At 39.5% G+C, this 10,096-nt stretch overlaps 1 protein-coding gene and 1 long non-coding RNA gene across 2 annotated transcripts in view; one reads left to right on the forward strand and one right to left on the reverse strand.

Annotated features, from left to right (window-relative positions):
• LOC109295631 overlaps nt 1-6,119 on the reverse strand; it is an 18,081-nt gene extending 11,962 nt beyond the window's left edge. Inside the window, exon 1 of the long non-coding RNA XR_002096790.1 lies at nt 6,110-6,119. This is a non-coding gene — a long non-coding RNA (uncharacterized LOC109295631). The remainder of the gene's footprint in view (nt 1-6,109) is intronic.
• IMMP2L (inner mitochondrial membrane peptidase subunit 2) overlaps nt 1-10,096 on the forward strand; it is a 1,062,180-nt gene that overhangs the window by 928,956 nt on the left and 123,128 nt on the right. The gene's annotated exons all lie outside the window — the stretch shown is intronic.

Below are 10,096 nucleotides of genomic sequence, written 5' to 3' on the forward strand. Positions count from 1 at the left end.
TTTTCCTGAGAGAAGAGAAACTAAAGGGCTTTCTCTGGGAGATCATCATGATTGAAAATATGTTTTTAAGAAGCTGGGTTGAAAATATGTTTTTAGAAGTGTGGTTGTTTTCTTTTTCCTACACCAAGCAGAACTTGAGGTAGGGAAAAGGAAGATGAAGTTAATATATAGTTGTAAAAGGCTAAAAATGGAACTGTTTTTTTCAAGTTACTCTGAATTTTGTGATGGGAGCTTGGGTATTATATGTGCTACACACTGCAGAAAAGCAGCTATCTGCTATTAGCTGCAGTAACTTTTTATTCATGGAATCCCCTTGAAATCAGTGAGAAGCAAAGTATTGATTCCAGTGGGAACCTTAAGGAAAGATTTTTTTCTTTATTTCTAAATGGTTCCCTGTGGTCACTTCTCTTTATATCTATATTTTATACCTTTCAGTGGATTTGAATCAGAAAGGGACAAGGGGTAGTGAAAATGTCCCAGGCCAGAAGTAGCACTTATATCATTGCTTTGGGGGAAAGAAGGCAGAATGGAAGTCTCCCTTCATTTTTCTAGAGGTGGGTGTGTTCAACCTTAAATGATCCTGTAGGTTAGCTCCGGTTATGCAGGTTATAACAGTTTTGTGTGTTGCATATTGTATTTGGTAGGGTTTTTTTTGACATGTTGTTCCTCTTGCATCCATTATGCCCTTTCACTGTCCTCTGTGTCATATAGAGGACTTAGAAAATAAAATCTCACAGCGTACTTCTTCACCAGGTTCTGTGCCTGGGACTGCATTTTGAACTATGAGATAAAAACCAGAGATCTAGTCCATCTGCTAACTCAAATTCCCCTTTGGGGGTAGAACACAGGTGCCTATTTGAGAAAGTTTATTGAATACTTGATCTGATTTGCCTCATGCTTATGGGGGAACAAAAGGTCAACACTTTCATTTATTGAGCTTTCAGCTATTACATGAGTGACTGTTTTGAAAGTATCTATATAAACATCAGAAAAGAAATGATTGTGACCTTTACAGTAAAAGCCAAATTCAGCTTTGGAATAACAGGCTCAACTCTCTGAACTGGGCCTACCATGTATATTTATGTATGTTTTTCATGGTTTATCTCGTTGGGGCCAGATACAGACATTACTTTTACCAGTATAAGTGATCAGAAACAGGTCTATACCCAGAACAGAACAGAAGTTTGGCACATGTAGACTGGTTAAAAAATGGTAGAACCTGGTTTCAGATTTCTGCCCCTGCCCGCTTTGTGCCCCCATCCCCTCCCCTCTGGAGTGAACTTGTGTTCTGTTTGCTATTGACCTAAACTACACCTCTTACAGAAAACCACATAACTCTATATGTTTTTCCTATGTACCTCAAGGTATCAGGTGTGGCTCGTGAATGCTGAGATCGTGGGGCGGATGGAGCGTTCCAGAGGAACGGGGGGAGGGTTCCCCCACACGCTCAGTGGTGGACCTGGAAATGCCAGTCCACTTCCGAGTCCACCACTGAGTGCACGGGGGGGACTCCTCCCCACATCCCCCCAGCTCAGTGATAGGCTGTGGGGAGACCCCGGTGCCCCCCCAGACCCAGGAGGCACCAGTCGTTGAGCCGGGGGGCAGGGGATTCCCCCATGTGCAGCATGCCAGACCTAGAAGTGGACCAGAAGCACTTCTGGTCCACTTTCGGGTTTGCTGCTGAGTGTGTGAGGGCCCCCCTACACCCCTGTGGGATGCTTCATCTGCCCAACCATCTCAGAGTTCACAAGCCATGCCTGGTACCTCAAGATACATAGAAAAAACATATAAAGCTGTGCCCAAATTTTGTTGAATCTCTCCAAATTTCTCCAAATCAATTTGGAGGCTTCCAATTTGATTCAGAGAAATTAAAAGGTGATTGAGATTCAGAGATTTGGCCACTGAATCAAGCCGAATCTCCTTTGAATCGAATCAGTGACCGAAGCTTCACACAGCCTTAATAAATGTTATAAAAGCTAGCCCAAGTAATGAGATAAGAATCCAGAATTTCTGTTGAGACCATACTTAACTCCATCCAATCTGTTGATTTCTTGTGATTCAATGTCACGTTCAAGTTGGGTTTTTTTTGTTTTCTTTTAGTTTTTTATAACAGTTTTGTTGTTTAAGAACAGCTACTCTGAGGTCAGCAAGGAAATACCCACAGAGGTTAAACTGTTGTGTCACAGGCTTTTGTATCTTTCTGGAATTTCATAGATTTCATAGACATTGGGGCTGGAAGGGACCTCTGGGTCCGACCACGGAGCTAATTTCCCAGCCAGTGAATCATGGTGGACCCAAGGCCACAATTGGCCAGTTAATGCCAAACCAGTGTCCATTGAATCTTTCATGTAGGGAACATCCCATCTATCCTATGTAGGCAGGCACCTGTAAGCCGGTGATGGCATATACCATATACCAGGAGCAGGTGAATGGATCCCTGATATTATAATCCAAGTGTTTGGTCCAGTGATGATATGGTCTGTGTAGATGAGGGGGCACAGTTGGTATCTGGGTCTGAATCAAGGCCTAGTGCCTTGATAAGAAGAGGAATTAGGCAGTTTGTTGCTGGAGAAACATCATTTGAGGTTGGGGGGGCTGCCCTAAGCCAAGACAGTATTGTCTCCCAAGGCTACCTTGAGATGGTCATTATATTTCAGAAGACATTGCAGGTCATTAATGATGTGTCCAAAGTATTCAAGCTGTGGCCTGGAAGTGGCTACGAGAGATTCTGTTGCCTTTGTCTTAGGGTTGGTGTTATAACAGGTCAGAGTGGGGTCTGAATCTTGCTCTGTTTATTTGAGTGAACATGGTTTTAGGATTATATCATGAATATAGGAATCCTTGCCAGCTCCATAAGGTGTGCATCCCATTTGGTGGGATTGGAGCAAATGTGGTTGTAGCAGACAGCTTGTCTATAGACAGTGGATCTAGTGATGTGCTTAGGACACAACAAGTGGCATGGAGTTAGCTCTCGCATTGCGGCAGTCGTGCGGACGGTGCAACACTTCACAGTGATGCTCAAGAAATGAATTTGATGTGTGGAATATTTAAAAATCCATTTTATGGATGATTGGAAGTTGTTAAAGTCTGGGACTTTATCTGAACATGTCTACTAGCTACTTTTATGTTTTGATTCCCAAGCAGGCTCACTCTTAGGAAGGGAATAAAGGTCATTTGCCTTCTCTCCTTGGAAACTTGACTCAGTGGATTTAATATTGCAGCTTAGTAGTATTTTTGAGACCTATTTATACAGCAAATTTCCTTTTGCTTAGGACGCTTTCTGGTTCTTGTCCATTTGAATCTAAATTATGAAACAACTTTGCATTCTGTAGCATTGCAGAGTAGCATGCTGCAGATTCCAATAAATGTAATAATTTATTTAAATAATAATTTAATATGAATAATTAAAGGCATTTATACATGTTCTCTGGGTGTGGGGAGGGCTCCAAGAGCTGCTTTAATTAAAGCTTGTTGAATGAGCTTTAGTTAAAGTGCCCCACCACCATTTTTCAGTGCAGGACTGATACGCAAGACCCTGGAGTCTGCTGAAGCATGGTAATTACCACGCTCCAGGAGACTCGATTAATCAAGTCTGCTCCAACACTCTGTAATTACAGCGTTTCAGTATAGCCTTGCTGCATGTGTACAGGCACCTTAAATGACTATGGTATTCCTTTTGTTTAATTGAAATTTAAATTCATTATGTTATATTGCCCTACATATTTAATATTAAATATGCTGTAGTTCTAATACTGGAAATGCACAACTGTTGTGGGGAAAGTTGAAGATTTTGGCAGATGGGTATAGGAAATGTTGAACCTAGAAAATGTGAGAGACAGGACTGTGGGATAATCACAGCAGGTTGATGATTTTGCAGTAATGTTTCTTGAAGGAGCCCTATGCTTTTCTATCATCACCAGGACATTTTTTGTCACTTACAGCAGTGCTCTACTCTGAGGTTAGTGAATGATGGTACAAACAAACCTCACTGTGCTCAGCTGCCACTATTTGTAAAGGATGGTGCTAAACTGACCTTTTTCTGACAGTCCAGTTTTATTCCTGTGAAAAGGTACCATGGCTCTGTAGGGGATTCTGGGGACTCATCATTGCAGGCATGGAGGAAGACAGCTCCAAGTCCACTTGAATAAGAGGAAAAAGCCCCATAGGTATCTTTGCTAAAATGCCTGTGCCAAAATCCTGGGAAAATAAGGTTTCAAGCACAAAGTGGAACCAGTGAACTATATCACCACAACAGGGCCTTTCATTACCTGACAAAGCAGTATTTTCTGCACCACTTCATCATTCCCGGAGCTTTTGTGAGGTTTGTTTAGCTTGGAGATCAGGACATTGGTTGTATTAGAAAAATCGCACAGTGTATTTGACATATGATCAGTCTGTTCCAGTCAGGGAGTGTTTGACTCTGCCCTGCTTTTGCACACGCACACACACACGCGCGCGCGCACACACACACACGCGCACACACATACACACACACACACACACACACACACACACACACACACACACACACCCACCCACACCCCTACCATACAGCCATACTTCCATGACCCAGAAATGTTTAAATAATCCATTTTCATTGCACATCAGAAGTGTATCCTCACATCAGGAGTTACTGTCTTTGCATTATTATCCTATTTGCCACCCTCCCACTCTCTTCTGTTATGAACAGTCCAAACTTCTTCGCGTCAGGTTCTGGGTATCCTGCCTTTTCCCCTTCCCACTGGGTCAGGGCTTCTGTGTATCTTCATTTGCACTTTTTCATCATGCTAGTGGCTTACATTTACCTCTTACCTCATCCCCTTGTTTCCCCTTTTTCCACCATGGCATGGACTGTATACTCCCACCTCCCACATACCCTTCCTCAACTTTCTCTTTACCATTAGTATTTCATTTGTTTTCATTTGGTACATAAGGCATTAAGGGTATGAACGTGTCAAATATGCATTGGGAGAATTAGCAGAGCTGAGACTGGGTACTGCTGCCAGTATTAATGAGAGAAATACCATTAAATTAAGTGTAAGACCATGCTTCACATGGATAATAATTATTATTGTTATTTCTTACTTGTATAAGACATTCATTTTCATAACTAGGTATATTTTACAGTTTAGATTTGGATCCTAAATATTCTGAAATTTGAGGTCAAAATACAGTATTCTTCTCCAATGTCCAAAGCTATAAAACAAAATACTGAGAAGGATCTAGCCAGTCAGCCAAGAACCAAGGATTTCATAGCTCATTAATGAGAGGAAGTCTGAAAAAAAAAGATTTGTGTTCACAAATGTGGCTAGGTTTTTGCTTAAGTATTTCTGAAGACAGTGAATTTCAGAACAGTGTAGAATAGTTATCAAGAATACTGTGCTTCCATTTCCCACAAGCTTCATCTTTGAGTTGATGAATCTCAATGGGCTACCACTCTATAAGTGCCACATATTTTATTCCATTTGACTTATACCAGTAACCTAAATGAACAGATGAAGGAAGATAGTGAATTAAATCAACCAGTGATAACCTGCCCCCTCCCCCAACACACACAGACAAAGATTAGCATGAAGCAAAAATCACTAATGGAACAGTGTTCACACAAGAGCTGTCAAAGAATGCATAATGTAACAATGCTGATTTTAACTGCAGACTCACACATTAATTAATTTTAACATTTTCATTTAAGCTTGTTTCCACAGCTTTGAGGAGCTGACCTTTGAAGTGGTCCCTGATGAGAATACACTTGACTATATTAATAGCCATATCCTGAGAAAGTGTTTCAATTTCAAACTGAAAATAGCTCAAAGTTATAGGCTATATAAATAGGACTCACGCAAGTGCTACATGTTCATGCTACCAGCATTTTGTAGAGAGCACACAGAGAAATGTATAATGGAACTTGAAGAATTATATGGAAAATTAAAAGTTGAAAGGCAGGTTTTCAAATTCTTTGGAACATTATTTACCTGAAAATAGTTTAAAATAAACAGGTGTATGTAAATAGATGACGAGTGGCCTGCTTCACCGTGACATAATTTTAGATCTCTGTTTGTAAATCTAATAGTTTTCACTATAGAGAAAGACATCAGTTGACTCTGGTGACTACTATCAGGTCCTTTATGTAGAGACAACTGTGTGCCAATTAAGACATAACCAATCTAAAATTAATGAAGTTTAAAAAATGGCTGAAATACTGAACTACTTTTCTAAATTTTTTTAGCAAAAATTGAAGAAGTAGTCTGTGTAATTGGGAAGTAATAGAAAACATGTAAAGCCATAAAACAAGCTAGGGGAAATTTGACTGTGTACAAAGCAAGTATTTAGAGCATTGATAAAATGGATAAAATTGATAACATGTCAGAAGCTATGGAATCACTGATGATAATGTGAATGAAAAATCATGAGCACACAGTATTATGAATCTAAAATGAAGGAAGGCAAATGTAAAAGCTGTTTTCAGGTAAGGAAATATTAGTGATCCTTCTCTTTATTATTCCAGACACCAAAAAAGTCACGGATTCTGAAGTGTCTGGGGGCCTGTTCTTACTGAAAAGAGTAGTAAATTGATTTCTGTGGAAGAAGGATTGGGTTTCTAAAGAGTAGTGGAACTATGATTAAATTGGTAGTTTTGGATTATTAATGTGTCATAAATGTGGTTGTTTTTTGATAGAATTACAATATTACTGAATAAGGGAACTGCAGTAGATCTATTATGTGATGTTGTATAACAAAAATTTTAAAAATCCCATTAAGCTTCATTGAAAAATTAAGATGATTCGGATAGGGAAAGCATCATATGGCTGGAAGTCAGACTAATGGACCACAAGGAATAGTACTGAAAAAGGATTATGTCATGATACTTTCCTATTGTTATTACAAAAAGGGCTGAGTTTAGCACTAGCCTTATCAAAAATCTTCCTTAATAGTATGAAAGAGGAGGTACAGAGCACATCAGTAACATCGGCAGATGATAATAAAGAAGCAGAAGTGGTGAACATCAGTGGCTATAGAAAAACAAATTCAAAGGCACCCTGAAGAATTAGAAAGCATAGGTAGAAAAAAAATGAAATTTATCTTAAGAAGGTAAACAAATGCAGCTCCCATACATTATAGGAGAGAGAAGTTTAGGAAGCCAAAATACTTAGAGAATATCTAGAGATGACAGTAAGTAGCAAAATATTGCTGTCTTGTCAATGGCTTATTACTGCAATAAAGGCCAATTCATTTGAGAAGAGAACCATCCAGAAGAGTTGACCTTATTCATGTTGCTTTGGTACAGCTGTTCAATTTAGAGTACTACCTTACCAGAAAGATAGTGACAAATTGCAGGATGTTCAGTAAACAGCAACACTTATGAAGCATGATTTAAGCTTAAACTGAAGTGAAGAAGTGGAAAATGTTATCTGCAAACAAACAAAACAACCAAAATTTATTTATTTATACATGGATTTATATAGTGTTTAATACAATCTAATTGTATAGTTATTATATATTGTTTAATACAATATAAAGTTATATCATTTAATACAATGTAGTGATTTTAAGGGCAAGTTTCATGACTTCTGAACATTTGTGGTTGGCAGTACTGTTTGTTTTCACAAGGGATTCTCATATTCTCATGGATAAAAATTACTTATTGCATTAAGTGGAAGTTGGAAAACACCAGATGAGAAGGCAATTTTATTTTTACCCTTTGTACAAAATTCATGAGAAAAATCATGTCGCTAGTTTTACTACTAGTGTGAAAATGATTAAGAAACTCAAGTGAAATTCAAGTAGATGTGATGGTATAATATACCAACAAGTTGTAAATTTTAGCTAGGAAAGTGCAAACCAGTTTGAGAAGACTAAGAACTGGCTTGAAATTTCAAACTCAAAATCAAATTGCAGCAAATGTTTATTGTGCCTAGAAAAGTTCAAACAATTTCATCACCTTTATTTTTTATTTTTGTTGGCTTAAATGTTCCTAATTGACTAGTACTAAAAATGCTGGCATTCTGCATTAGAGGCTGTTCTCAGAGCCTTTACAGCTCTACTACAAGAAAACAGCTCAAACAATCTCATAAATCAACCTATTATCATAAGATTTTCAGTTTTTGCAGATTTCAGAGGTTCTGTTTCTTTGCATAAATTCCAGATAAGCACTAAAATTTTGGAGGCACCTAAGGAAAACCAGGTCTCTAAATTTACTCATCACTCATCATGGCCACATTTATGAGCTATTACTATGCAAATAAAGTCCAATTTCTCCTCTCAGTAACACATCCATAATTCTACTGAAGACTGAAGCTAAAAGGAGGATCTGGGAAATCAAATATCAGTGGTTGCAAGATAAAGCCAAGGAGATCCAGCTCTGTGCTGAGAAACAGGGCATGCATAGCTTTTTACATGCAACCAAAGCCATCTATGGCCCAGCTTCCATGGCCCTACTTTCCTGTGATCACAGGATAGCTTGATGCTCCTCAAAGGTAATTAGTCTATTTAAGATGGATGGAAAGATGAATTAGAGGCACTCTTGAACCATGAGTCAGCTGTGATGGATACCATCATTGAGTCCATCCACCAACACCCTGAAACGGGATACGTTACCAACCCTCCAATCCTAGAAGAAGTCTGTTGTGTCATCAAGAACATGAAGAACAATAAATTACTGGACTGGATGGCATACCTGTTGAACTTTCCAAGGTTGGAGGCAAGGAACTGGTTTTGAGATTCCACAAGTTTATTTTCTGAATTTGGAACAATAAAGAGCTTCTTGGGGACTTGAGGAATGCCAACATAATGACTATCTTTAAGAAAGGAGATAAATCTGTGTGTAGGAACTATTGAGGTATCACCCTCCTTTGCACAGTAAGGAAAACCCTCTCCAACATCCTCCTGAACTGTCTTCTACCTCTCGTTGAGGAAGTCCTACTAGAATCTCAGTGTGGTTTCAGACCATCCTGTGGGCCATGATCGCTGTTGCCCATTAGATCCAAGAAATGTATCAGGAACAATATCAGGATGTGTAGATAGCCTTCATTGACCTTACTAAAGCCTATGATTCTATCAATTGCAAAGCCTTGTGGAAAATACTGGCCAGATTAAGATGTCCAGAAAAGTACATCAAGGTCCTGAGGCTTTTTCAGAACCAGGTGATTATGACCATTCTTTGTAGCATATCAGAAACAGTTCCATTTGTCATCAGAACTGGGGTCAAAGTTCCTATGTGAGATTCACAGTCCCATCTTCTCCCTCAGGATTTGAGTGTATAAGTAGTTGTTCAGGGTACGGGAACTCACTCTTTTATATCATGGCTGCCTGAGAAGGTGATTCTAGTTGTGCTGATACTCATCTTTTCTACAGTATCCCTATAGTTATGGATTCACCCAGGTGTCAGGAAACCTGAGTTTAATTACCTCCTTAACAAAAGGAATTTACACTCCCATCTTGTAAGAGAGTGCCCTAATTACCAGGCTGTAAGAAGGGCTAGGGTGAGGACCTGTGGAAGCTGTGCTGTAAGGAATGCAAAATTCCTGGGGCCAAAGGCTGTTAAAGAGGAGGTTGAGGTTTGAAGTCCAGTCAGAGAATGTTTACTTGGGAAAATGGAGTTCTGGATGCAATTTCCTGCTTCCAGGACTCTTTGCAATGCACAGGAATATTCACTGGCTAACATATGCTGGGCTTTGAAGTCTTGCTCCTTCACATGCTCTGTTTTTGGCCACATGAATTTTGATTTCCTCTCACCCAGTGGCCTGCCAACCAGATTGTTTCCCTCAGAGGATCTAAGTAGTCTGAGGATCCCAAATAGGTTTTGGCCTGAGATCACACTGAGATGTCTAATCCTGCCATAACTCCAGCAGTTCCAGGCTTCTCTTGTAATAGAATGCTAGACTCCAAGGAGCTTTACTGGTGAAGCCTTAAGCTACTGAAAATTCTTAAGTGTTTTAAGGTATGTCGTGGATTTCAGTTTGGGAGTTAGGCTCTTAGGGCATTTATACATGTGCTCTGGGAGGAGGGGGAGGGGGACACTTTAATTAGAGTGGCTCCAAAAGCCGCTCTAATTAAAGCGCCCAGGGTGTCATGTGTATCAGTGTCCCTGTGCTGAAAA

Source organism: Gavialis gangeticus, unplaced genomic scaffold (genome assembly GCF_001723915.1).
Source record: "Gavialis gangeticus isolate Ggan-Ray unplaced genomic scaffold, GavGan_comp1, whole genome shotgun sequence".
Lineage (NCBI taxonomy): Eukaryota > Metazoa > Chordata > Crocodylia > Gavialidae > Gavialis > Gavialis gangeticus.